At 43.4% G+C, this 26,785-nt stretch overlaps 1 non-coding gene and 1 pseudogene across 1 annotated transcript; both read right to left on the reverse strand.

Moving 5' to 3' along the window:
* LOC138804974 (la-related protein 4-like) overlaps nucleotides 1-26,785 on the reverse strand; it is a 48,009-nt pseudogene that overhangs the window by 14,500 nt on the left and 6,724 nt on the right.
* On the reverse strand, nucleotides 20,607-20,713 carry LOC138805011 (U6 spliceosomal RNA). Its single transcript, XR_011365406.1, has one exon. It is a non-coding gene; the product is annotated as a U6 spliceosomal RNA (small nuclear RNA).

Consider the following 26,785-nt stretch of genomic DNA (forward strand, 5'->3'; position numbering starts at 1 on the left):
ATCCTAGCTACTCAAGAGGCTGAGATCTGAGGATCACGGTTCAAAGCAAGCCCAGGTAGGAAAATCCATAAGACTCTGATCTCCAATTAACCACCAGAAAACCAGAAATGGTGCTGTGGCTCATGCAGTAGAGCACTTGCTTTGAGCTAAAGAGTTCAAGGAAGCATCCAGGCCAAGAGTTCAAGCCCCACGACTGACAACAACACCAACAAAAAAAAATTAATGGCTTTTCTGTATGCTAATAACGAGAAGAGCACAGCTGAAATCAGGAAAACAACTCCTTTTATAACAGCCCCACCAAAAAAATAAAATACCTAGGAGTTAACTAAAGAAGTGAAGGACCTCTATTTTGAAAAATTTTTAAACCTGAAAAAGGAAGTTAAAGCGGAACTAAGGAAGTGGAAAAACCTCCCATGCTCCTGGATTGGGAGGATTAACATTGTGAAAATGTTAATACTGCCAAAGGCTATCTACAAATTAAATGCAATACCCATCAAAATCCCAATCTCTGTTTCTGGTTCTTCCATTCTGTTCTATAGGTCCTCGGCTCTGTTTTTCTTTTGCTGTTGTTTGTTTGTTTTTGGTCGGTCATGGGGCTTGAACTCTGGGCCTGGGTGCTAGGTATCTGTAACCTCTCTGTACATCACCTTCTCCCCCCTCCCCCCCTTGATTGTGGGGCTTGAACTCTGGGCCTAGGCACTGTTCCTGTGCTCTTCAGTTCAAGGCAAGCTCTCTACCACTTGAGCCACAGCACCACTTCCAGTTTTCTGGTGGTTTATTGGAGATAAGAGTCTCACAGACATTCCTGCCTGGGCTGGCTTTGAACTGTGATCCTCAGATCTCAGCCTCCTGAATAGCTAGGATTATAGGCATGAGCCACCAGTGCCCGGTTGTACATAGCTTTTATAATAATTTTTAAAATAAAAACTAAGGGGCTGGGAAGGTGGCTCAGTGGTAGAGCGCTTGCCTTGCATGCCTGAGGCCCTGGGTTCGATTCCTCAGCACCACATAAGCAAAAAGAAAAAAGCCAGAAGTGGTGCTGTGGCTCAACTGGTAGAGAGCTAGCCTTGAGCTGAAGAGCTGAAGAACAGCGCCCAGGCCGAGTCCAAGCCCCATGACCAGACCCCCCAAAAAATAAATTAATTAAATAAATTAAAAAAAAATAAAAACTAAGAAGCTGGGTGCTTGTGACTCACACCTGTAATCCTAGCAACTCAGGAGGCTCAGATCTGAGTATCACAGGTCAAAGCCAGACCAAGCAGGAAAAGTCTATGAGACTTTTACTTCCAATTAACCACCAGAAAACCAGAAGTGGTACTGTGGCTCCAAGTGGTAGAGTGCTAGCCTTGAGTGGAAAAAGCTCAGGAAAATGCCCAAGCCCTGAATTCAACCCCCATGACCAATAAAAAGAAAAAAAAAAGAAGGAAGGAAAGAAAGGAAGGAAGGAGAAAGAAAGAGAAATGAAAAAAGAAAGAAGGAAAGAAAGTCACAGATAACATATCCCGGAAGGTGTCTAGGTGAGGACACAGCAAGGACATGACCATCAGCATGCTAAAGGCCTAATCCTACCAGCACCTTCACCTTTTACTTCTCCTCTCCAGAAAGCTGAGAAAATAAATTTCTCTTTTTGCTTTCTTCCTTTTTTTTAATTCTTTTTTTTTTTTTGGTGGAGGTTACTGGTAGAATGAACTCAGGGCCTCATGCTTGCTAGGCAGGAACTCTACCACTTGGGCCATGCCTCCAGACCTATTTTATTTTGCCAGTCCTGGGGCTTGAACTCGAACTCAGTGCCTGGGCATTGTCCCTGAACTTCTTTTGCTCAGGGCTAGCACTCTACCACTTCAGCCACAGTGCCACTTCCAGCTTTTTCTGCTTATGTGGTGCTGAGAAATTGAACCCAGGACCTCATGCATGCAAGGCAAGCACTCTACCAATGACCACCTTCCAAGGCCAAGATTGGTTTTTTTGTTTGTTTGGTTTGGTTTGATTTTTTTGGGTCCGGTCGTGGAGCCTGAACTCTGGGCCTGGGCGCTGTCCCTCAGCTCTTCAGCTCACGGCTAGCACTCTACCACTTGAGCCACAGCGCCACTTCAGGCTTTTTTCTTTTTGCTTATGTGGTGCTGAGGAATCGAACCCCAGGGCCTCATGCATGCAAGGCAAGCGCTCTACCACTGAGCCACCTGAGGCACGCACCACTCAGTTGTTTGTTGACGTGGTCTGGCAAACTCCTTTCTGCCTAGGCTGACCCCAGTCCCTGACCTTATTTTCTCTGTTTTCCAAGTAGGTGGGATTACTGAGTCACCATGCCCAGCTCTTTGTTTTTCCCCTGCCAGACTCTCTTCTAAATACTTAATAATTTTTAACCCACTTGATCCACAAGGAAAAAGTTATTTTTCCATCTTACATCAGAGACCACTAAGCAAGGAATGACCTGGCTTGTCCAAATCACACATACTATGAGAAGCGGCTTTGGAGTGAGCCCCCACTGGGGGCTCATGGCTGCAGGCCATGAGCGCAGGATGATGGGTTTCTGGGCTCCAGTCCATCGTGGGCTGACTCCCTTGTGTTGCTGGGCCTGTGTTAAGGAGGAAGGTCATGTTTGCAGTGCCTGTGAACACAGCTGCTCACGGCACCACAGCCAGCAAAGAAAAGCAAGAAACGTGGTTTCTGTTGCTTTAACCACCTGATAGGCAGCTCTGAAACACACATTAGACTGTGTTTCCAGAGATCCGCCTTTCTACAGAGCCATAAGGTGAGTGTTTCCACACTCCTCCTTTTCACCTCTTGGGCTGGTCAGCTTGCTGTTCTTATAACAAAATATCTGAGGTAGTCAATTTATAAAGAGAAGGCAATTTTGGCTCCCAATTCCAATTGGGTTTTCAATCCATGATGGGTTTACCCCCATGCTTTTAGGCCTATGGCAAGACATCACATGATGGCAGGAGCTCAGGGTGTACAAATCATTCACTGAGGCTGGGAACCAAAAAGGAAGAAGAGGCCCAGCCCCAAAGGCCTCTGGAAGACCTGCCTTCCATCACCCAGATCACCCACTAGGCCCCTTTCATTATCTTTTGTCCCTGCTGCTGTCTCTTTTTCTTTTCTTTTTTTTTAGACAAATCTTGGTATGCAGCTCAGGCTGGACTCAAATTTGTGATGCTCCTACCTTGGGCTCCAAGAGTGCTGAGATTACAGGTTAGTGCCACAGGGCCCAGCTTCAGACCCACATCTAAAAGGTTCTGCCACTTCCAAATGGCACCCGAACATCAGTCTTCAACGTATGAGCCTTTGAAGTACATTCTAGATACAAACTAAAACTTCCAACTCATGCAGGATATTTTGCCCTTTTCACTGGTTTTTGGACAGCTTCACGTCAAAACTTGTTTCATTCTTCTGCCATTTGTTTCTCAGGACAAGGGGAGAGGTGATGGCTCCCCCTTGTCATGCCGTGGGTGCCCAGGCTTCGCAGCCTGCATCTCGGTTAGTTGGAGCCTGGAGGACCAGCGTCCTTCAGAAGTCTTTGGCCTCATCTCTTCCCACTCTGGCAGAAACACAAGTCTGTGGGCTGTTCTCATGAGCGCATAGTACTTTCCTTTGAGCATCTCTCACTTCTTTTTTCTTTTTTTTTCTTTTTGGTTGGTTGTGGGGCTGAGATCTGAGGATCATGGTTCAAAGCCAGCTCAGGCAGAAATCTTATCGCCAGTCAACCACCAAAAAATAATGGAAGTGGTGCTATAACTCAAGTGGTAGAGTGGTAGAGTGTTAGCTTTGAACAAAACAGCTCAGGGTCCAAGTGCAAACCCCATGACTGACAAAAAAAATATGATAATGATTCAAGAAATTAATTTATTAGAAGCTGAAATAATTCATTAGGGATATAAGCAAACAACAAATGGAGCTGACAGTGAATCCAAATATATATTTAAAATGAAATAAAAGAGGCAATGCAGGCTATTTGTAAGGAAATTAACAAAAATATAGAAATAACTAGCTTGACAATAGTAGCTCATGCCTGTAATCCTAACTATTCAGGAGGCTGAGTAGTTCAAAGCCAGCCCAGAAAGGAAACTGTAAGACTTTTAACTCTAATTAAATCACAGAAAAAGCCAGAAGTGGTCCTATGGCTCAAGTGGTAGAGTGCTAGTCTTGAGCTCAGGGACAGCACCCAGGCCCAAAGTTCAAGCTTCAGGATTGGCAAAAAAAAAAAAAAGTAATAATAAAAATATCAAAACCAACTCTTAGAAATGAATAGCTCATACGCCCATATAAACCACAAGGGAAAATCTAGGTAATGGGACCAAACACGTTGAAAGCAGGACATCAGGGTATTGAAGATAAAGCAGAGATCAAGTTAGATGAAATAAATACATTTAAAAATTAAGAACATACAAATGGAATATGCAAGATATCATCAAAAGACAAAGCCAACAAATATTGGATATAAAAGAAGGAGAGATGAGGAGCACTGGTGGCTTATATGCGTAATCCTAGCCATTCAGGAGGCTGAGATCTAAGGATTGCAGTTCAAAACCAGCCTGGGCAAGAAAGTCCGTGAGACTCTTATTTCCAATTAACTACCAGAAAACTGGAAGTGGTTTTGTGGCTTAAGTGGTAGAGCACTTGTCTTGAGCTGAAGAGCTGAAGGACAGAGCTCAAGCCCAGAGTTCAAGCCCCACGACCGATGAAACACAAAAAAAGGGGGCCGGGTGGAGAGCCAGGTACCGGTAGCTCACACCTGTAATCCTGGCTACTCTGACCTTCTCAAGAGGCTGAGATCTGAGAAAATCATGGTTCAAAGTCAGACTGGGCAGGGAAGTCCATGAGATTCTTATCTCCAATTAATTACCAAAAAAGCCAGAAGTGGAGCTATGGCTCAAGTGGTAGAGCACTAGCTTTAAGCAAAAGAAGCTTAGGAGGCTGGGAAGGTGGCTCAATGGTATAGTGCTTGCCTTGCATGCATGAGGCCCTGGGTTCGATTCCTTAGCACTATATAAGCAGAAAAGGCTGGAAGTGGTGCTGTGGCTCAAGTGGTAGAGAACTTGCCTTGAGCTGAAGAGCTGGGGGACAGTGCCCAGGCCCAGAGTTCAAGCCCCACGACCAACAACAACAACAAAAAGAAGCTTAGGGACAGCTCCCAGGTTCTGCGTTTAAGCCCCAGGACATTCATTTCAAAAAAAAAAAAAAAGAGAAGAAATAAAATCTAAAGCCATGTATCACCTACTCAATAAAAATGATAGCAGAAAACCTGCCTAACCTTGAGTAAGATAAGGGCAAGGCTAAAGAATAGGGGAGCAGGCTTACAGAATACTAAACAGACAATAATAAGGAAACAAAACAAAACAAAAAATAATGAAACATCTATATATAGTTAAAACACTAAATGAACAGTACAAAGAAGGAATATTAAAACTTGCAAAAGAAAAAAATCTACAGGAAAAAATCTGAATTAAATAAGGAAAACAATACAGAATATGAAAGAATTCAGTAAAATGTAGTGATCCTGAAAAGAATCTAATTCTGGAAATAGAAAGTCCAAAAATTTGATAAACACAGGTCTAACTAATGCTTCATTCATAGAATGAATCAACTACATTGAATTAGTCTAAATTATAGCATCAGATTATAAAACAAAGAAAAAATAAAGTAGAATGGAACATTTTGGACAGACATTTGGAACACCATTAAAAGGCCAAACATATGAGTTGGGCTCCAGGGCTCACACTTGTATTCTTGGCTACTCTGGAGGCTGAGATCTGAAGGTTGCAGTTCAAAGTCAGCCCAGGCAGGAAAGCCCATAAGACTCTTATCTACAATTAACTACCAAAAAATCCAGAAGTAAGGCTGTGGTCAAGTGGTAGAGTGCTAGCCTTGAGTACCAAAGGACAACACCCTGTCCCTGAGTTCAAGCCACACGATTGGTGTGCGTGCGCGTGTACACACACACACACACACACCATATCTGACTAAACAGACTTGGAGCCAAGTGCCAGTAGTTCACATTTGTAATCCTAGCTACTCAGAAGGCTGAGATCTGAGATCTTGGTTTGAAGCCAGCCTGGGCAGGAAAGCTGGTCACACACTTACCTTCAATTAATTACCAAAAAGCAGGAAGTAGAGATGTGGTTCAAGTGATAAAGCCCTAGCCTTAAGCAAATAGCTCAAAAGCAGTACCCAAACCCCTAGTTCAAGCCCCAGGGATGACATAAAAAAGAAAGAAAGAACAGACTTGGGGCTGAGAAGGTGGCTCAGTGGTAGAGTGCTTGCCTCACATGCAATGAGGCCCTAGGTTCAATTCCTCAATACCACATAAACAGAATAGGGCAGTAGCACTGTGGCTCAAGTAGTAGAGTGCTAGCCTTGAATTGAGGAGCTCAGGGACAGCGCCCAGGCCCAGAGTTTAAACCCCAAGACACACACACACACACACACACACACACACACACACACACACACACACACAAGAAAGACTTAGGAGAAGACAAAACAATAGAGACAGTGGTTCTGATTAAGATAAAATTTGTGCATGTGTGCAAAACCATGGTGAAAATTTTGCTTCAATTAATATGCTAAGAAATGAACTATGGGGCTGGGAATGTGGCTTAGTGGTAGTGAGAGCTTGCCTAGCATACATGAAGCTCTGGGTTTGATTCTCATTACCATATAAACAGAAAAAGCCAGAAGTGGGTGCTGTGGCTCAAGTGGTAGAGTGCTATCCTTGAGGAAAAGAAGCTCTGGAATAGTGCCCAGGCCCTGAGTTCAAGCCCCAGGATGGCAGAAAGAAGAGAGAGAGAGAGAGAGAGAGAGAGAGAGAGAGAGAGAGAGAGAGAGAGACAGAGACAGAGAGAGACAGAGAGAGACAGAGAGACAGAGAGACAGAGACAGAGACAGAGACAGAGACAGAGAGAGACAGAGAGAGACAGAGAGAGACAGAGAGAGACAGAGAGGGAGGGAGGGAGGGAGGGAGGGAGGAAAGGAAGGAGGGAAGGAAGGAAGGAAGGAAGGAAGGAAGGAAGGAAGGAAGGAAGGAAGGAAAGAAGGAAGGAAGGAAGGAAGGAAGGGAACTATAAAACTTGTGAGTGCGGATGGGGTAGAAAAATAGGAAAAAATAGGAAAGACTGTGAGAAGGGGTGACATTGTCCAAAAAGAAATGTACCTCTTACCTGACACGTAACTGTAAGCCCTCTATACATCACCTTTATAATAACAATAAAAATAAATAAAAAAGAACTATAGTAAAATGTAACAGTCTCTGTTAGAGGAATAGGATCAGCCAGAGGAGGAAGAATGAATTGGTGGAGAGTGAATGAGGGTAAATATGGTCAAGGTAATACATATACACACTCATATACACATACATACATATACACATACACACATATACATGTACATATACACAGAGATACAAATATACATATGTATCACATACACACGCGCACACACATACACACACATACACATACATATATGTACACATGTATATACACATGCATACAAGCATACATATACATATCACATGCATATACATACATACTCGTGCTTATATATACACATGCACATGCATATACATGTGTACATATATACATATATTGGTGCATAAACATGAACATACATGTGTATGTGTGTGCATATATATGCATTTGCACATATACACACATATACATGTATTTTGTTGAAATTTTTTTCAGTTATGGGGCCTGAACTCTGGGCCTGGGCACTCTCCCTCTTTAGCTCAAAAGTGCCATTTCTGGCTTTTTCTGCTCATGTGGTGCTGAGGAACCGAACCCAAGGCCTCATGCTCACAAGGCAAGCACTCTACCACTGAGCCACCTTCCCAGCCCTGGAAATTGTTTTAAGGGTGAAAGAGTGATAAAAGAGGTGAGGTTGCATGGATTATGGTAATGTCACAATAAAACCCCTCATGTAACAACAAATGTATTCTAGTTACAAATATCCCTTTTTTGTGTGTGTCAGGCCTGGGGCTTTTACTTGGGGCCTGTGCATTGTCCCTGAGCTTTTGTGCTCTGCTAGTTGAGCCGCAGATCTACTTCCAATTTTTGGGTAGCTAACTGGAGATAAGAGTCTCATGGATTTTATTTCTCAGTCCAGCTTCAAACTTCAGTTTTCAGATCTCCTGAGTAGCTAGTATTACATGCATCCAGCTTGAAATTTTATTTATTTATTTATTTATTTAGTTGTGGGGCTTGAACTCTGGGCCTGGCGCTGTCCCTCAGCACTTCAGCTCAAGGTGAGCACACTGCCTCTTGAGCCACAGTGCCACCTCCAGTTTTCTGGTGGTTAATCAGACATAAGAGTCTCATGCGGGCTGGGAAGGTGGCACAGTGGTAGAGTGCTTGCCTTGCATGCATGAGGCCCTGGGTTTGATTCCTCAGCACCACATAAGCAAAAAGAAAAAACCGGAAGTGGTGCTGAAGAGCTCAGGGACAGCACCCAGGCCCAGAGTTCAGGCCCCATGACAGGACCCAAAAAAAAAAAAAAAAATCAGGTACAACTCCAAGAGAAGACACCAGAAGAGAACCAAGCTGGGTCTATAAGGAATTGCTTCAAATGCCCACATATTTATGTTCTACCATGAACCAGTCAAGCCGAAACATCAATACTGCCTGGACATTTTTTAAATTGATTTTTCTTTGATTATTTTGGATATTTTGGGCACAGTAATAAACATGTAATAAACAGTAATAAACATTACAGTTGAGTCATAAAAAATAAATAAAAATAAAAAAAAGAAAGACTAGGGCTGGGAAGGTGGCTCAGTGGTAGAGTGCTTGCCTTGCATGCATGAGGCCCTAGGTTTGATTCCTCACTACCATGTAAATAGTAAAAGCCAGAAGTGGTGCTGTAGGTCAAGTGGTAGAGCACTAGCCTTGAGTTGAAGAGCTGAGGGATAGCACCCAGGCCCACAGTTCAGGCCCCATGACCGACCAAAAAAAAAAAAAATTCAACATCCTTAGCCATCAGAGAAAATAAAAAAAATAATTGGAAGTGCCAAATACCTTTAATTCTAGCTACTGTGGAGGCTGAGATATGAGGATCACAGTTTAAAGCCAGCTGGAACAGGAAAGTCCTTGAGATGCTAATCACAAAGGAACAACTAGAAGAATAGAAAGTGGAGTTGTAGCTCAAGTGGTAGAGCAGTAGCCTGGAGGAAAAAAGGTTAAGAACAGTTTATCATGTCCCATTGTATTTTTGATCTAGCTTCTGTGTATGAAAGAAAATATGCACCTTTTTTCTCTCTGAACTTACCTCACTTAACATGATTTGTTCTAGGTTCATATTTCCCTTCAAATGACATATTATTCTAATGGCTGTGTAAAAGTCCATTGTTTATACCTACTACATCTTTTGGATGCACTCATCTATTTACAAACCCTGTTTATCTGCCTGCCTCAATCTCATGACTTTGGAGGCTAAGGCAAGAAGAACATATGGTCTCTGGTGTTTAAGAGCAGCCTGGCAACACAGTCAGACCCTCTCTCAAATTTTATTTTATTTTTGGTTGGTTGTGGAGCTTGAACTCTGGGTCTGGGCACTGTCCCCTAAGCTCTTCAGCTTAAGGTGAGCACTCTACCACTTGAGCCACAGCACCACTTCTGATTTTCTGGTGGTTAATTGGAGATAAGAGTCTCACAGACAGTCCAGCCTGGACTGGTTTTGAACTGCGATCCTCAGATTTCAGCCTCCTGAGTAGGTAAGATTACAGGTGTGAGCCACTGGTGCCCCGCTCAAATTTGAATTTTTAATTTTTTTTTCTTTTGCCAGTTTTAGGCCTTGAACTCAGGGCTTAGGCACTGTGCCTGAGTCTCTCTATGTTCAAGGATAGAGCTCTACCACTTGAGGCACAGTGCCATTTCTGGCTTTTTCTGTGCATGTAGTACTGAGGAACTGAACCCCGGGATTCATGCATGCAAAGTACTCTACCACTGACTGAGCCACATTCACAGCCTATTTTTTTAAACTTTTAATTGTTATTATAAAATTAATGTGTAGGGGGTTACAGTTTCATAAAGTTAGTAAAGAGTACATCTCTTGCCAGGTGCTGGTGGCTCATGGCTGTGATACTAGCTACTCAGTGTTAGGTTTTTAAAAAGAGGTAGCTGAGTAAGAACAGCACCACACACATGGTATTCAGGTAAGGGGTAGGTTTATTCATCATTCTGGCTGGCACCAGGCCATATTGGCCCTCCACCCAGTTGGGAAAGGCCTGGGAAAGACTGGGAAAAGAGAGAGGTGGGAAAGAGAAAGAGCTGGGAAAGAGAGAAAAGGGCTAGAAAAAAAGAGAAAAGAGCTAGAGAAGAGAGCATCTGGGAAAGGTGGGAAAGAGACAGCTAGGAAAGAGAAGAGAGCTGGGAAAGAGAAGAGAAGGAAAGAGCTGAGAAAGAGCTAGAAAAGAGCAGCGAGAGGGCATCTGGGCCTGGGCTAGGCCTTATCTAGGGTATGGGTGGAGAAAGGTGTGGCCACATCAAATTCAGATGTGACCTCAGCGGATGTAGAAGTGACCTCTTCCAGGTGTCCTAATTGCCTAGGGAATGAAGGTACTGGGTGGAAACTTTGCTGCAAGGAGGGTGGAGTCTGCTAGCCATCCAGGAGCGGACCCTACACTCAGGAGGCTGAGATCTGAAGATCATGGTTCAAAGCCAGTCCCGGGAGGAAAAGTCTGTGACTTTTTTTTTTTTTTTTTTTTTTTTTTTTTGGTCGTGGGGCTTGAACTCTGGGCTTGGGTGCTGTCTCTGCGCTCTTCAGTTCAAGGCTAGTGCGCTACCACTTGGGCTACAGCGCCACTTTTTTTTTTTATTGGAGATAAGAGTTTCACGGACTTTCCTGCCAGGGCTGACTTTGAACCGTGATCCTCAGATCTCAACCTCCTGAGTAGCTAGGATTACAGGAGTGAGACATTGGTGCCCAGCATGTGAGACTCTTATCTCCAATAAACTACTTAGAAAACTGGAAGTGGTACTGTGGCTCCAGTGGTAGAGCACTGGGCTTGAGCTGAAAGGCTCAGAGACAGCACCCAGGCCCAGAGTTCAAGCCCCACAACCACCACCAACAACAACAACAAAAAGAGTACATTTCTTTTTTGCTTTTTTTTTTTCCAGTTCTGGGGCTTGATAGCACTCCACCACTTGAGCCACAGTGCCACTTCTGGCTTTTTCTGCTTCTGTGGTGCTGAGTCCAACTCAGGGCCTCTTACATGCAAGGCAAACACTCTACCACTGAGCCACCTTCCCCGCCCCCAAGAGTACATTTCTGTTTGGACAGTGTCAACTTTTCCCTTACTCTCTCCTAGTTTTTCCCTCCTGTCCCCACCCACAAGTTGTATAGCTCATTTTCAACATAGTGTCTGGTGAGTACCATTGCTACAATTTTTTCATCCTTATCCCTCAAATTAAAAAACAATGACGTGGAGCTTAAAATAAAATGGTATGATTAACACTAAAACCAGTATCTGTAATATAAAACTACAGCATCAATTTGTAAAGAAAGTCTTTGAATAAGTGAGCTTCAGCATATCTCTAGTTTCTTTCCTCTGTCCTTTTACTGTGTTGTCCAGGCTGGTCTCCAACTCCTGACTCATCTTGCCTCATCTATAGATGTATACCTCTGTTCATCTGAGTCTTTTTTTCTCCTCTTCCTCCTCCTGCTTTTCTTCCTCCTTCCTTCCTTTTCTCCTCTTCTTGAAAAATAGGCTGTGGAGAGGGGAATAAGAAGAGGAGACACATGAATTGAACTATACCAAAATTGAATTATGTAATGTAAGGCTAGGGATGGGAGGGAGGAAATGGGAAAGAAGGATGGAAGGGATGAAATTGATCAAGATACACTGTAGAGCTGGGAAGGTGGCTTAGTGGTAGAGTGCTTTCCTTGCATTCATGAAGCCCTGGGTTCTATTCCTCAGTACCACATATACAGAAAAATCCAGAAATGGCGCCGTGGCTCAAGTTGGTAGAGCACTAGCCTTGAGCAAAAGATGCTCAAGGGCCTGGGCACTCTCCCAGGTTCAAGCTCCAGGACTGGCCAAAAACAAAACAAACTACTGTACTCATAATCTGACTTCCTGAATTGAAATCCCTTTGTACAACTACTTAATAAAAATAAATAATTTCTTTTTAAAGACATGCTGTTGCTAGCCTGAGTTGGCCTTCTAGGACTATGGGCTACCTAATTTAGGTTTGGCTGAGTATTTATAAGAAAAGAGGTTCTGCAGATAAAGCTAGAGCTAGGGATGCAGCTCTGTGATAGCAGTGCTTGTCTAGCATGAACCAGTCTATTGATTCCATCCCCAGCAAAAGAAAAGAAAAACTGTACCAGAAAGTTAACCCTCAATGGGACTGATGAAAAAGAAGGATGGAAAAATGGGCAACCAATTCTGAAAAAATAAATCTTGCATGTTTCTCCTTTTGTGATAATGGAAAGACAGAGTTAGGTAATAGAATAATTTTTCTCTAATGTACTCCCTTTCCCTTAAACTTTGCTACGTTCGAAGCAGAGATTATTTTTGTGTGCTTCCAGTTGCAATTTTAACTAGGTTTACATGTCTTTAATTCCAGCCCTCAAGAGTTTGATGGAAGCCGGGCACTGGTGGCTCACGCCTGTAATCCTAGCTACTCAGGAGGCTGAGATCTGAGGATCGTGGTTCAAAGCCAGCCCGGGCAGGAGAGACCGTGAGACTCCTATCTCCAATAAACCACCAGAAAACCGGAAGTGGTGCTGTAGCTCAAGTGGTAGAGCGCGCACCTTGAGCTGAAGAGCTGAGGGACAGTGCCCAGGCCTAGAGTTCAAGCCCCACGACTGAAAAAAATAAAAAAGAGTTTGATGGAGGTGGAGGGGTGAGCTCATGCTTGTAATCCTAGCTACTCAGGAGGCTGAGATCTGAGGCTCGCAGTTCAAAGCCAAGCTGGGCAAGGAAGTCCATGAGACTCTTACCTCCAATAAACCACTCAGAAAACTGGAAGTGGTGCTGTGGCTCAAGTGGTAGAGCGCTAGCCTTGAGCTGAAGAGCTGAGGGACAGCATCCATGCTGAGTTCAAGCCCACGACTGACAAAAAAGAAAAAAAAAGTTTGAAGAAGTTTGAGGCAGGGGCTGGGAAGGTGGCTCAGTGGTAGAGGGCTTGCCTTGCATGCCTGAGGCCCTGGGTTCGATTCCTCAGCACCACATAAGCAAAAAGAAAAAAGCCGGAAGTGGCGTGTGGCTCAAGTGGTAGAGAGCTAGCCTTGAGCTGAAGAGCTGAGGGAGAGCGCCCAGGCCCAGAGTTCAGGCCCCATGACTGGACCCCCCCCCCAAAAAAAAGAAGTTTGAGGCAAATGCAGCAGTAGTACTCTCTAGATACTATGTTGAAAATGAACTATACAACTTGTGGGTCATGGGCTGGGGATGTGGCTTAGTGAGAGAGTGCTTGCCTAGCATACTCTGGGTTTGATTCCTCAGTACCACATAAACAGAAAAAGCTGGAAATGGCGCTGTGGTAGAGTGATAGAGTGATAGAGTGCTTGAGCAAAAAAGAAGCTCAGGGATGGTGCTCAGGTCCTGAGTTCAAGCCCCATGGATCCATTTGAGGAGTACTAAATTGCATGTGTGTGTTCGATCACTTCTATAATAACAATAAAATATATGTTTAAAAAAGAAAGAAGAGAGAAAGGCTAGAAATGGAGGTTTAGCTAAGTAGAGTGCTAGCCTTAAATGAAAAAGCTAAGGGATAGCACTGAACAAGATTTTCATTCTACTTGCCAGGCTGGTCTCAAACTCTATGGTTCAAGGGAATCTCCCAATCCACCATGCCAAGTAGCCGAGATGCATAACCTATTGACTCATATAAACACTGAACCTGGGGTAATTTTTTACCTGCATGTGTTCAGAGGCTCCAACCTAGTAATCTGGTTTCTTTCCAGGTCCTCTGGGTCATGTGCACACAGTGACAAGTCACCCCCAGAAGTGCCAGGGGAAAGGTGAGTCATGCCCCAAGGCTCAGCAGCTTTCTTTGGACTGCATTTGGGTCATGGGGTCATGACTAAGCCCCAGCTGGGGCAGGGAGTAGATGTCAGACCTGCAGCTCATATTTGGCTTGTAGTGGAGAGTCAGAGCCAGCCTTAGTCACAGGCGAGCAGAGTAGCACAATGTCTTCTGCCAAGATATCTCCAATGTTGGTAAGATTATGTCTCTCACACACCTTGCTTTGGAAGGGCAGCCCTTGCCACTGTTTGTGGAAATTAGGAGTGTGTGTGTGTGTGTGTGTGTGTGTGTGTGTGTGTGTGTGTGTGTGTGTGTGTGTGTGTGTGTGTGGAAATTAGGAGTGTGTGTGTGTGTGTGTGTGTGTGTGTGTGTGTGTGTGTGTGTGTGTGTGTGTGTGTGTGTGTGGCTTTAGCCATGCCAGGAAAATGTTCTACAACAGAATCACTTCTCAGAACATCTATAGGAAAACAGTAAAATTTTGATAAAGATTACATAGAACCAAGCCAGGAACTGGTAGCTCACACCTATAAGATCTGAGAATCATGGTTCGAAGCCAGTTTGGGCAGAAAAGTCTGTGAGACATCTTCATTTAACCACCAAAAAGCTGAAAGTAGAGCTGTGAATCAAGTGGTAGAGTGCTAGCCTTAAGCAAAAGAAAGCTCAGGAGGCTGGGGGCTGGTGGTTCATATCTGTAATTTTAGCTACTCAGGAGGCTGAGATCTGAGGATCACAGTTCAAAGCCAGCCTGGGCAGGAAAGATAGTGAGACTCTTATCTCCAATAAATCACCAGAAAACTGGAAATGGTGCTGTGGCTCAAGTGGTAGAGTGCTTGCCTTGAGCTAAAGAGCTCAGGGACAGCTGGGCGCTGGTGGCTCATGTCTGTAATCCTAGCTACTCAGGAGGCTGAGATCTGAGGATCGCGGTTCAAAGCCAGCCCGGGCAGGAGAGACCGTGAGACTCCTATCTCCAATAAACCACCAGAAAACCGGAAGTGGCGCTGTAGCTCAAGTAGTAGAGCGCTTGCCTTGAGCTGAAGAGCTGAGGGACAGCACCCAGGCCCAGAGTTCAAGCCCCACGACCGACAAAAAAAAAAAAAAAAAAAAAAAAAAGAGCTCAGGGACAGCGCCCAGGCCCATGACCGACCAAAAAGAAAAAGAAAAAAGCTCAGGGACAATTCCCAGGCCCTGAGTTCAAGCCCCAGGACAAGTATATACACAAAAAAAATTACATAAAACCTGTACACGGAGCCAGGTGCTGGTGGCTAATGCCTGTAATCCTAGCTACTCAGGAGGCTGAGATATAAGGATCTCGGTTCAAAGCCAGCAGGGGCAGGAAAGTCTATGAGATTCTAATTTCCAATAAACCACCAGAAAACCAGAAATGGTGCTTTGGCTCAAGTAGTAGAGTACTAACCTTAAGCTAAAGAGCTCAGGCACAGTGCCCAAGCCTAGAGTTCAAGCCCCACAACCAACAAAACAAAACAAAACTTGCATAAAGATCAATCTGAGTAGTATTAACGTGTGTGTGTGTGTGTGTGTGTGTGTGTGTGTGTGTGTGTGTGTGTGTGTGTGTGTTGTATGCGTGTTGCATGGCTTGAACTCAAGACTTTATTTTCTTACTTGATTAGCTTGCTCATGGCTGGTTTTCTACCGTTTGAGCCAGACATCTATGCCAGCCTGATATTTTGCTGGTAAATTGGAGATGAAGTCTAAGGGACTTTTCTGCCCAGGCTGGCTTCAAACCGCAGTTCTCTCAATCTCTTGAGTAGCTAGGATTATAGGCATAAGAAATTGGCACCTGGCTGAGAACTAAACATTTTTATTGTATTGTTTTCTAATCCATGCACATAGTTATATATCTTTCCTTTTTTTTTTTTTTTTTTTTTGATGGTAGTAGTGCTTGAACTCAAGGCCTGGGTTGTTACTCGAGTTGCTTGCTCAGCTGGTGGTCTACCACTTGAACCACACCTCCAGCCTGGATTTTTCCTGGTTATTTTGATGCCCAGGCTGAAACCATAGCCTTCATTTCTCAGTTTCCTAAGTAGCTAAGGTTACAGGTGTGAGCCATCCTACTTTTCATTATTCAAATCCTTTCATATTTTATACTTTGTTAGATTGACACCTGGCTTTTTAAAAATAATTGTAAATATTAGATATTCTTGGTTTCGGCTCCCACATGGAATTGTAGAAGTATTGAGCTTCCTTGATCAAGGCTAGCATCCTACCACCTGAGCCACAGCTCCAGTTATGGCCTTTTGGTGATTAATTGGAGATAAGAGTCTCACAGACTTTTCTTCCAGCTTTAATTGCAAATCTCAGCTCTTAGCATCCTGAGTAGCTAGGATTACAGGCATGAGCCACTGGTGCCAGACAAATCTCCTATATTTTACAGTTTTGATGAACTCACAAGCTTCAAGAGTATTTTTATACACTCTTTAGGATATTTCATACAGACAACAGTCTTTTTGTTGTTTCTTTGCCAGTCCTAGGCCTGGAACTCAAGCATTGGCCTTGAGCTTCTTTTGCTCAAGGCTAGCACTCTACCACTTGAGCCATAGAGCCACTGCTGACTTTTTCTGTGTATGTGGTACCGAGGAATCAAACCCAGGGCTTCATGCATGCTAGGCAAGCACTCTAACACTAAGCCACATTCCCAGCTCATAGACAATAATCTTATTTATCTCTGTCTAATCTGTGATCCTTTTATTTCTTCTGCCAATCTTGGGGCTTGAACTCAGCTCAGCACTGTCCCTGAGCTTCTTTTTTCTAAAGGCTAGCACTCTACCATTTGAGTCAGAATGCCACTTCAGGCTTTTTCTGTTTATGTGGTGCTGAGGAATCAAATCCACAGCTTCATGCATGCCAGGCAAGCACTCTACCACTAAGCTACATCCCCAGCCACCATTTCTCTTTTCTATTGTACTGTATATAATTTCCAGTTCTGTATTTAGTACATATTCCACTTTTTTTTTATCAGTCCATCATTTACACTAGTAAATGTCAGTTCAAAAAATTCCTACTATCTTATAAGTCACACAATTAAGCTTAGGTCCCTATAATGAAGCACATTTTTTTTTATTGTGATTAAGTGATTACATAGTTTCCCAAATTGCACAGTATTGTGGGATAGTGATACTCATTTAAAGTCACAAACTCATTCTAACTTTCCTGGAGCAAAGTGTCTATCATGGTCTATAACATATAACGGTGTACACATATACACCATACATGTGATCAGCAGTATGGGGATATTTAGTAGTGGTTCAACCAGATGAGTGGAAGTTCTTTGTTTCTTTTTTTTTTTTGGGTCCGGTCATGGGGCCTGAACTCTGGGCCTGGGCACTGTCCCTCAGCTCTTCAGCTCAAAGCTAGCGCTCTACCACTTGAGCCATAGCGCCACTTCCGGCTTTTTTCTTTTTGCTTATGTGGTGCTTGGGAATCGAACCCAGGGCCTCATGCATGCAAGGCAAGCACTCTACCACTGAGCCTTCCCAGCCCAGTTCTTTGTTTCTTAAGTCCTGTTAATTTTGACGTCTCGCCTAACATTTTGGATTTAACATCCACTTATCAGGGAGACCATGTACCGTTTGTCTTTTTGCTCTTGGCTTACCTCGCTCAACATGATTTCTTCTAGCTCCATCCATTTTCCTGCAAATGCCATTATTTTGTCATTTCTAATGGCTGCATAATATTCCATTGTGTATAGATACCACAATTTTTGGATCCATTCATCTGTGGTGGGGCATCTGGGTTGTTTCCATATCCTAGCTATTGTGAACAGTGCTGCAATAAACATGGAGGTGCATGTGTCCTTGTATATTGGTTCCTGTTGTTCAGGGTAGATGCCTAGAAGTGGTATGACTGGGTCATAAGGGAGGTCAATCTTTAGCTTTCTGAGGACCCTCCAGACTGCTTTCCAAAGTGGTTGTCTAAGTGTACATTCCCACCAGCAGTGTAATAGGGTTCTTCTTTCTCCGCATCCCCTCCAGCATTTGTCGTTGGCTGACTTGTGGATGTGGGTCATTCTGACTGGGGTAAGGTGGTAGGTATCTCAGGGTTGTCTTTATTTGCATTTCCTTCACAACCAGGGATGGTGAACATTTCCTCATGTGTTCCTTTGCCATTTTTATTTCTTCATCTGAGAAGTCTCTCTTTAGTTCCCTTGCCCATTTAGTAATTGGTTTGTTAGGTTTGGGAGGGATTAGTTTCTTGAGTTCCCTGTATATACTGGATATTAACCCCTTGTCTGATATATTGCTGGTAAATATTTTTCCCAATTAGTTGGTTGTCTTTCTAGCTTGGTTGTGATAGATTTAGCTTTGCAGAAGCTTTTTATTTTAAGGTAGTCCCATTTGTTGAGTCTCTCTCCAATTTTTTGTGACCCTGGGACTCTGTTCAGGAAGTTCCTTCCTGTGCCTATAAGTTCAGGTGTCTCTCCTACTCTGTCCTGCAGTAGTTTCGGAGATTGAGGTTTAATGTTAAGGTCTTTAATCCATTTTGAGTTGATGTTGGTGCATGGTGATAGGCTGGGGTCCACTTTTAGTCTTCTGCATGTGGCTGCCCAGTTTTCCCAGCACCAGTGGTTGAAGAGGCTGTGTTTCTTCTACTGTGTGTCTTTGGCTTCTTTGTCAAATATCAGCTGACTGTAGGCCGGGTCTGTTTTTGTGCCAGTACCATGCTGTCTTTGTTATTATAGCTATATAGTAGAGTTTGAAGTTTGGCATGGATAGCCCTCCCATGTTGTCTTTAGTCCCTAGAATTGTTTTGGCTATTCTAGGTCTTTTGTTGTTCCATATGAGTTTTTGGACTGTTTTCTGTATTTCAGAAATGTACGTCATTGGGATTTTTATAAGAATGCATTGATTTTGTATATTAATATTGGCAGTATTGCCATTTTCACTATATAAAGTCTGCCTATCCAAGAGCATGTGAGGTCTTTCCATTTCCTAGTGTCTTCTGTAATTTCTTTTTTTTTTTTTTTGGTCCGGTCGTGGGGCCTGAACTCTGGGCCTGGGCGCTGTCCTTCAGCTCTTCAGCTCAAGGCTAGTGCTCTACCACTTGAGCCACAGTGCCACTTCTGGCTTTTTTCTTTTTTTGCTTATATGGTGCTGAGGAATCGAACCCAGGGCCTCAGGCATGCAAGGCAAGGGCTGTACCACTGAGCCATCTTCCCAGCCCCTTCTGTAATTTCTTTATTTGACTTTTTTTAGTTTTCATTAAATAGTTCTTTTACATCTTTGGTTAGGTTAATTCCTAAATATTTTATTTTGGGGGAGGTATTGTGAATGGGGTTGCTCCCTTTATTTCCCTCTCTGCTTGTACCTTGTCAGTGTACAGAAAGGCAAGTGATTTTTGTGGGTTGATTTTGTATACTGCTACTTTGCCGAAGTGATTTATGATTTTTGGGGATGGAGTTTTTGGGATCGTGAAGGTATAGTATCATGTCATCTGCAAAAAGGGATAGTTTAACTTCTTCTTTCCCTATGCAGATCCCTTTAATGTCTTTTTCTTGTCTTATTGCCCTGGCTAAGGGTTCCAGGACTATATTGAAGAGGAGTGGAGACAGTGGGCATCCTAGCCTTGTTCCTGATTTTAGGAGAATTGGTTGTAGCTTTTCCCCATTAAGTATAATATTGGCTATTGGTCTGTTGTAAATGGCTTTTATTGTTTTAAGAAATGTTCCTCCTATTCCTATTTTCTCCAGAGCTTTTAGCATGAATGAATGTTGAATTTTATCGAAGGCCTTTTCTGCATCTGTGGAGATAATCATGTGATTCTTGACCTTGGCTCTGTTGATGTGTTGGATTACATTTATTGACTTACATATGTTAAATCATCCCTGCAACTCTGGGATGAAGCCTACCTGGTCGTAGTGTATGATTTTTTTATGTGTTTCTGGATTCTGTTAGCTAGAATCTTGTTAACGATCTTTGCATCTGTGTTCATCAAGGAAATTGGCCTGTAATTCTCTTTTTTGGTTGGATCTTTGCCTGGTTTGGGGATGAGTGTGATATTGGCTTCGTAGAATGAGTTTGGGATAGCTCCCTTCTTCTCTGCTTCTCTGAATTGCTTGAGAAGTATAGGTATTAGTTATTCTTTAAAGGTCTTATAGAATTCTGCTGTGAATCCATCTGGTTCTGGGCTTTTTTTTGTTGGAAGACTTCTGATTGCTTCCTGTATTTCGTTGTAGGATATTGGCTTATTTAATTGATTTACTTTTTCTTTGTTCAGTTTGGGCAACTTGTATTTCTCTAAAAATGCATCCATTTCTGCCAGGTTTTCTTTCTTTAGAGAGTATAACTTTTGAAAGTAGTTCATTAAGATTATTCGGATATCTTGGGTATGTGTTGTGATTTTTCCCTTGGCATCCCTAATCCTGTTAATATGGGTTTTCTCTCTTTTTTTTAAATTACTCTTGCCAATGGTCCATCAATTTTATTTTTTCAAAGAACCAACTTTTTGTTTGGTTAATTTTGGCTATGGTTCTCTGATTCTCTAATTCATTAATCTCTGCTCTTAGTTTGGTTATCTGGAACCTATATAACTTTAGGTTCCATTTTTTCATGTTTTTCTAGCTATTTTAATTGCAACATGAGATTATTTACTTGGTCTGTCTCTATTTTCTTATTTTTTTTTATTCTTTAAAAATATGGAATGCTTCACGAATTTGCGTGTCATCCTTGTACAGGGGCCATGCTAATCTTCTCTGTATGGTTCCAATTTTAGTATATGTATTGCCGAAGCGAACACTCTATTTTCTTGATGTGGGCACTGAGGGCAATAAATTTGCCCCTCAGAACTGCTTTTGCTGTGTCCCACAAGTTTCTTTGTGATGTGTTTTCATTATCATTAAATTATAGGAAATGTTTTATTTCTTCTTTGATCTCCTCCATTACCCAGGCATTGCTAAGAAGTGTGCTGTTCAATTTCCATGTATTAGAGTAATTTCTGCAGTATGCTTTGTTATTGAGAACTATCTTGATTCTACTGTGGTCAGATAGGATACAGGGATTATGTCAATCCCCTTGTATTTGCTTAAGTTCCTTGCATGAACTATGATATGGTCTATTTTGGAGAAAGTTCCATGATCTGCTGAGAAGAATGTGTACTGTGTTGTTTTAGGGTGAAATACTCAGTAGATGTCAGTTAATTCCGCTTGCAGTATGGCCTCACTTAATTCGGTAGCTTCTTTGCCAATCCTCTGGTTGTAGACTTGTCCTTTGGTGAGAGTGGGGTGTTAAAGTCTCCTAGTATTATCATATTGGGATCTATTTTATTCTGTAAGTTTGAGAGTGTTTGTTTAACATATCTGGGTGCACCAATGTTTGGGGCATATAAGTTGATGATGGTAATATCCTCCTCTTGGATTGTTCCCTGTATTAATATGTAGTGTCCGTCCTTGTCTTTTTGTATTGATTTTAATGAAAAGTTTATTTTGTCAGCTATCAGGATAGCTACACCTGCTTTCTTACTGGTGGCATTTGATTGGTAGATCCTTTCCAACCCTTTACTCTGAGTTTGTTTGTATGTTTGGCTGAGAGGTGGGTCTCCTGAAGGCAACAGATGGATGGGTCGTGTTTTCTGATCCAATCTGCAGTTCTTTTTCTTTTGATTGGTGAATTAAGCCCATTAATATTAAGAGATAGTAGAGAGAGATGCATTGTAGTCCCTGTCATTCCCTGTTTTCCTCAGTTTTTCTTCTTTCCTTTCCTCCTGTTGCATATTCTACTTTTTTAAGGGTCTCAATGTATCCTGGGCTGGCCTGAAACATGCTATTTTAACCAGGCTTGCCTTGGACTCTCAACCTTATGCCTCTATCTCCCCCAAGTGCTAGGTTTACAGATGTACACCACCATGTCCCGCAAACCTCACCAGCATATTTCACTTTAAAAGTAGAATTATAGCCAGGTGCTGGTGGCTCACGCCTGTAAATCTAGGTACTCAGGGCACTGGGATCTGAGGATTGTGGTTCAAAGCCAGCCCAGGCAGAAAAGGCCATGAGACTCTTTTTTTTTTTTTTTTTTGGTCGGTTGTGGGACTTGAACTCTGGCCCTCAGCTCTTCAGCTCAAGGCTAGCGCTCTACCACATGAGCCACAGTGCCACTTCCAGATTTTTCTACTTATGAGGTGCTTAGGAATAGAACCCAGGGCCTCATGCATACGAGGCAAGCACTCTACTACTGAGCCACTTTACCAGCCCCGTGAGACTCTTATCTCCAATAAACCACTCAGAAAACTGGAAGTAGTGCTGTGGCTCAAATGGTAGGTCACTTGCCTTGAGCTTAAGAGCTGAGGAACAGTGCCCAGACCCAGAGTTCAAGCCCCACAACCAACAAAAAAAAATAGAATTATGTTTTTTTATGGTATTGAGAATTGAACTCAGAACCTTGCACTTGGTAGAAGTGCTCTGCCAATTGAACCAAAAAATCAACTTTTTTGGTTTATTTTTCAGAAGGGATCTCATGCTTTTGTCAAAGTTAGCCTCAAGCCTTGGCCTTCAGAGTGCTAAAGGTATATACTACCATGTTTGGCACTTGGAAAGTTTAAGTTGCATCCTCTCTCTGAGTATTCAAAACAGATATATAGAGCAAGAATCTCAAGTCTGAATTGGGCAGCAAGCAGTAGCAGAGCTATTGCTGACCATCAAGATGCTGAGATGCTTAGGCCCAGCCATAACATGGAAAGAGTGGGTAAGCTCACACAAGCAGGTGTCCTGCTGCTCTGTTGCCATCCACCCCTCAGAATTCCACAGCCCCTCTCCCTGTCCTCTCCCTCCTTCAGCTTTGCATAGGTTGAAACAAGATGGACACCAGGCTGCAATGGATTGATAAATGTGTGCCAGAAGCCAGGCATACTGGTTTATGCTGGTAGTGTCAGCTACTCGAGAGGCTAAGCTGAGAAGAGCCTGGCTACCCAGGAATTCAAGACAAATTTGGGCAGTATAGCAAGACTCCACATCAGACAATAAAAATCTCTAGGGAGCTTCCTCCCTCAGTTTTCCAAGTAGCTGCAATTGTAGCACCCACAGCTGCTCCTTGCCTTGGGTTTGTGAAATGCTTAGTCCTTGGATTCTCTCATTTGTTCACTCTTTCAAACACTTGTGTGCAGAATGTTATACCTCTGTGGGCCTTTGAATTCTGACCTGCTTAACATTCCAGCTACATTGTTTTGGCAGGAAAGACCTTATGAGTCATTCATATTAGTTATGGTGGGTAACAAGGCAGCCATGGGGTTACTCTAACAGAGTATTGATACTTCCAGGCAAATTCAGTTACCAGATGTGTGTGTGTGTGCGTGCGTGCGTGTGTGTGTGTGTGTGTGTGTGTGTGTGTGTGTGTGCCAGTATTAGGGCTTTAACTTGGTACCTGGCATTGTCCCTTAGCTTTTTCACCCAAAGTTAGCATTCTACCACTTGAGCCACTGTTCTACTTCTAGCTTTTTTGGTGGTTAATTGGAGATAAGGTTCCCATAGATTTTTTTGTCCAGGCTAGCTTTGAACCATGATCCCCAGATCTCAGCCTCCTAAGTAGCTAGGATTAATGACACTTTTGGTCATCCTTAGATTTGATAGCTTCTATCACTTTATGTCTGTTCACTGACATTCATTTAATAGTGGCTTTCTGTTGTTCTTGAGAACTCCAAATCAACTATAAATCTTCCTCTGTGCACATAAGTGCCTATAGTGTAGCTTGTAGCTTCTTACTATCTTCCCTTTGGGTGTCCAGGCCCTGGTGTGTGTATGTGTGTGTGTGTATGTTTTTAGGGGTGGAACATAGGTCCTCACATATACTATATAAACATGCTACCACTGATATATGCCCCATCCCCTATTTTTCCTTTTATGGTTAGATGTCAATTTTTTCCCTTTTTTTTTTTTGTCAGTCATGGGGCTTGAACTCTGGGCCTGGGCGCTGTCCCTCAGCTATTCAGCTCAAGGCAAGCACTCTACTACTTGAGCTACAGCGCCACTTCCGGTTTTCTGGTGGTTTTTATTGGAGAGTTTCACAGACTTTCCTGCCCGGGCTGGCTTTGAACCATGATCCTCAGATCTCAGCCTCCTGAGTAGCTAGGATTACAGGCATGAGCTACTGGCGCCTGGCTTTCCCATAATTTTTAAATTAACATCAATTAGTTGTACAAGATTTCCCCATACTCTCACGCTTCCTAAGATCTCAATTGTTTATTCAGCCTTTTGATTCCCCCATCAATGTTTCATAGCACCACAGTTAGAAAAACAATTTTGTTTTGCTCTTTAGTGTTTCTAGCTCTGAGAAACTTAAAATTGCCATCCTAAGAAAGTTCAAGTAAAAGCTGTAAGGCATTGACTTTCTATTTTTTTGCCTGTCCTGAGGCAGAACTCTGGGCTTTGGTGCTGTCTGAGTTCCTTTTCAGCTGGCTTCTTTAAACTGAGATCCTCAGATCTCAGCCTCCTAGGTAGCTAGGATTACAGGCATGAGTCACCCGTGCCTGGCTGACATTAACTTTTTTTTTGGTCCGGTCGTGGGCCTGAACTCTGGGCCTGGGCACTGTCCCTCAGCTCTTCAGCTCAAGGCTAGTGCTCTACCACTTGAGCCACAGCGCCACTTCCTGCTTTTTTCTTTTTGCTTATGTGGTGCTGAGGAATGGAACCCAGGGCCTCATGCATGCAAGGCAAGTGCTCTACCACTGAGCCACCTTCCCAGCCCCAACTTTTTTTTTTTCAGTCGTGGGACCTGAACTCTGGGCCTGGGTGCTGTCCTTCAGTTCTTCGGCTCAAGGTTAGCGCTCTACCACTTGAGCCACAGCACCACTTCTGGCTTTTTCTGCTTATGTGGTGCTGAGGAATCGAACCCAGGGCCTCATGCATGCAAGGCAAGCACTCTACCACTGAGCCGCCTTCCCAGCCCTGACATTAATTCTTGAACTGTGGTCCCTAACCTCAGAAAGGGTTAAGGAGAAATAGCATAGTGTCCCTTTCTCTCTCCTACGTTGGATCCCCATTGCTACTGCATCAGGAGCCAGAAGTCCAGCAGCTCAAAAGGGCTAAGCTGCCAGACAAGCCAGCTTTCAGCAGTATTGGAGGAAGGCCCAGAACTTCTAAGATTTCAACCCAGTCTCCTTAGCTGCTCCTGGCACTTTCCCAGAACCAAAGGCAATCTCACCTCAGCTAAACTTTGAAGAGATAGCTGTATTTTATTTACCTAACCTCATTCAGGCTCAGATGGTTTTTCTCAATTTAACACTGTAACCCTGGATCCTGGCATCTGATGCAGCGTGTATTCCCAGATGTGTTCACCCCAAATTCCTTTTAGGTTCTGCTAATTGAAGGCCCGAGGGGAAAGCAGAAGGTGGAAGGAGGGAAGTAAGGGTCTTCAGTAACAATGACACAGTAAGGCAGGCAGTATGGACTCCCCACTCTCAGGTCCACAAAGCACTCCTCAGAGGCTCCAGTAGCTCATTTTTGGAGCTACTTCCACTTCTACATTGTTCTCTTTCTTTCTTCCTCTTTCCTTCTTCCTTTTCTTTCCTTCCTTCCTTCCTTCCTTTTTTCTTTCTTTCTTTCTTTTGGGGGGGGTCGGTTGTGGGGCTTAAACTCTGGGCCTAAGTGCTCTCCCTCAGCTCTTTAGCTCTGCCACTTGAGCCACAGTGCCACTTTGAGTTTTCTGGTGGTTTATTAAGAGTCTCACAGGCTTTCCTGCCAGGGCTAGCTTTGTATCACGATCCTCAGATCTCAGCCTCCTGAGTAGCTAGGATTACGGGCATGAGTCACCAGCACCCAGCTTACATTGTTCTCTTTTGATTCCTAACATTTGTGTAACTGATTTCTAGATTCAACCTGCTTTCATTTGAAATGCTTAATTTCTTCTTCCTGGATCCTAAGACAATACTTGGTATGAGAATTAGGGTCCATTACCCACTTTCTGTAAAACCAGTGATCCTCTCATCCCCCAATGCTAGACTGAACGCAGGTCTCACACTAGGCACACACATTACCACTGAGATATGCCTCCAGACTAGAACACATGTGGTGTCCCCCCCCCCCCCACACACACACAGTGCTGTTGATCAAACTCAGGGCTTGCAAGATGCCGAGCTTGCTACCAATTTTCCTAAGATACATGGTCTCTCTGTTGTCTGTGATGGCCTGGAACTCCCAGTTCGCCTATCTCAGCTCTCAAATAGCTACATGAGATTTGCTTTTCTTTTGTGCTGTTACTGGAGCTTGAACTCAGGGCCTCATGTTTTTACTTAGCTTTTTGCTCAAGGCTGACACTCTAACAACTGAGCCACCCCTCTACTTCAGCCTTTTGCTAGAAATTGGAGGTAAGAGTCTTTTGTAAAAGTCTTTTGACTTTATCTCTTCCAGCTGGCTTGGAACTTTAATCCTTAGATCTCAGCCCGAAGAGTAGCTAGGATTATAAACTCAGTTTACACTGGCTTTCCCAACACATCAAAGTCCCTGCCATTTCTCAGAAGCTGAAGTCACAGATTAGTGTGTTGTTCTACAAAAGGTCAGGAGGATTAAACTCTGAGGACAAGATTACGCCTGAGGGAAGGGTGGATCCTATTTTGTCTCTGAGGCTAGTCTAGTGCAGCTGCCTTGCTATTTCTGATATCCTACTTCCACATTGACCTCGGCTGGACTTGCCAACCATCCTAACCCTGGCAAATTTGGGGTGAACTGCATTCAGTTCATTTGAACTAAATCCATTCTGCCTCCACCTCAGACCTTCACCAAGCTTGCAAATAATTTGACATCGTGGGCTGGGAAGGTGGCTCAGTGGTAGAGCGCTTGCCTTGCAAATAATTTGACATCTTGTCACAAGACTCTTGGCTGGGTGT

The sequence above is a fragment of the Dipodomys merriami genome, unplaced genomic scaffold, assembly GCF_024711535.1.
Source record: "Dipodomys merriami isolate MVZ:Mamm:240054 unplaced genomic scaffold, mDipMer1.0.p SCAF_38, whole genome shotgun sequence".
NCBI classification, from domain to species: Eukaryota; Metazoa; Chordata; class Mammalia; order Rodentia; family Heteromyidae; genus Dipodomys; species Dipodomys merriami.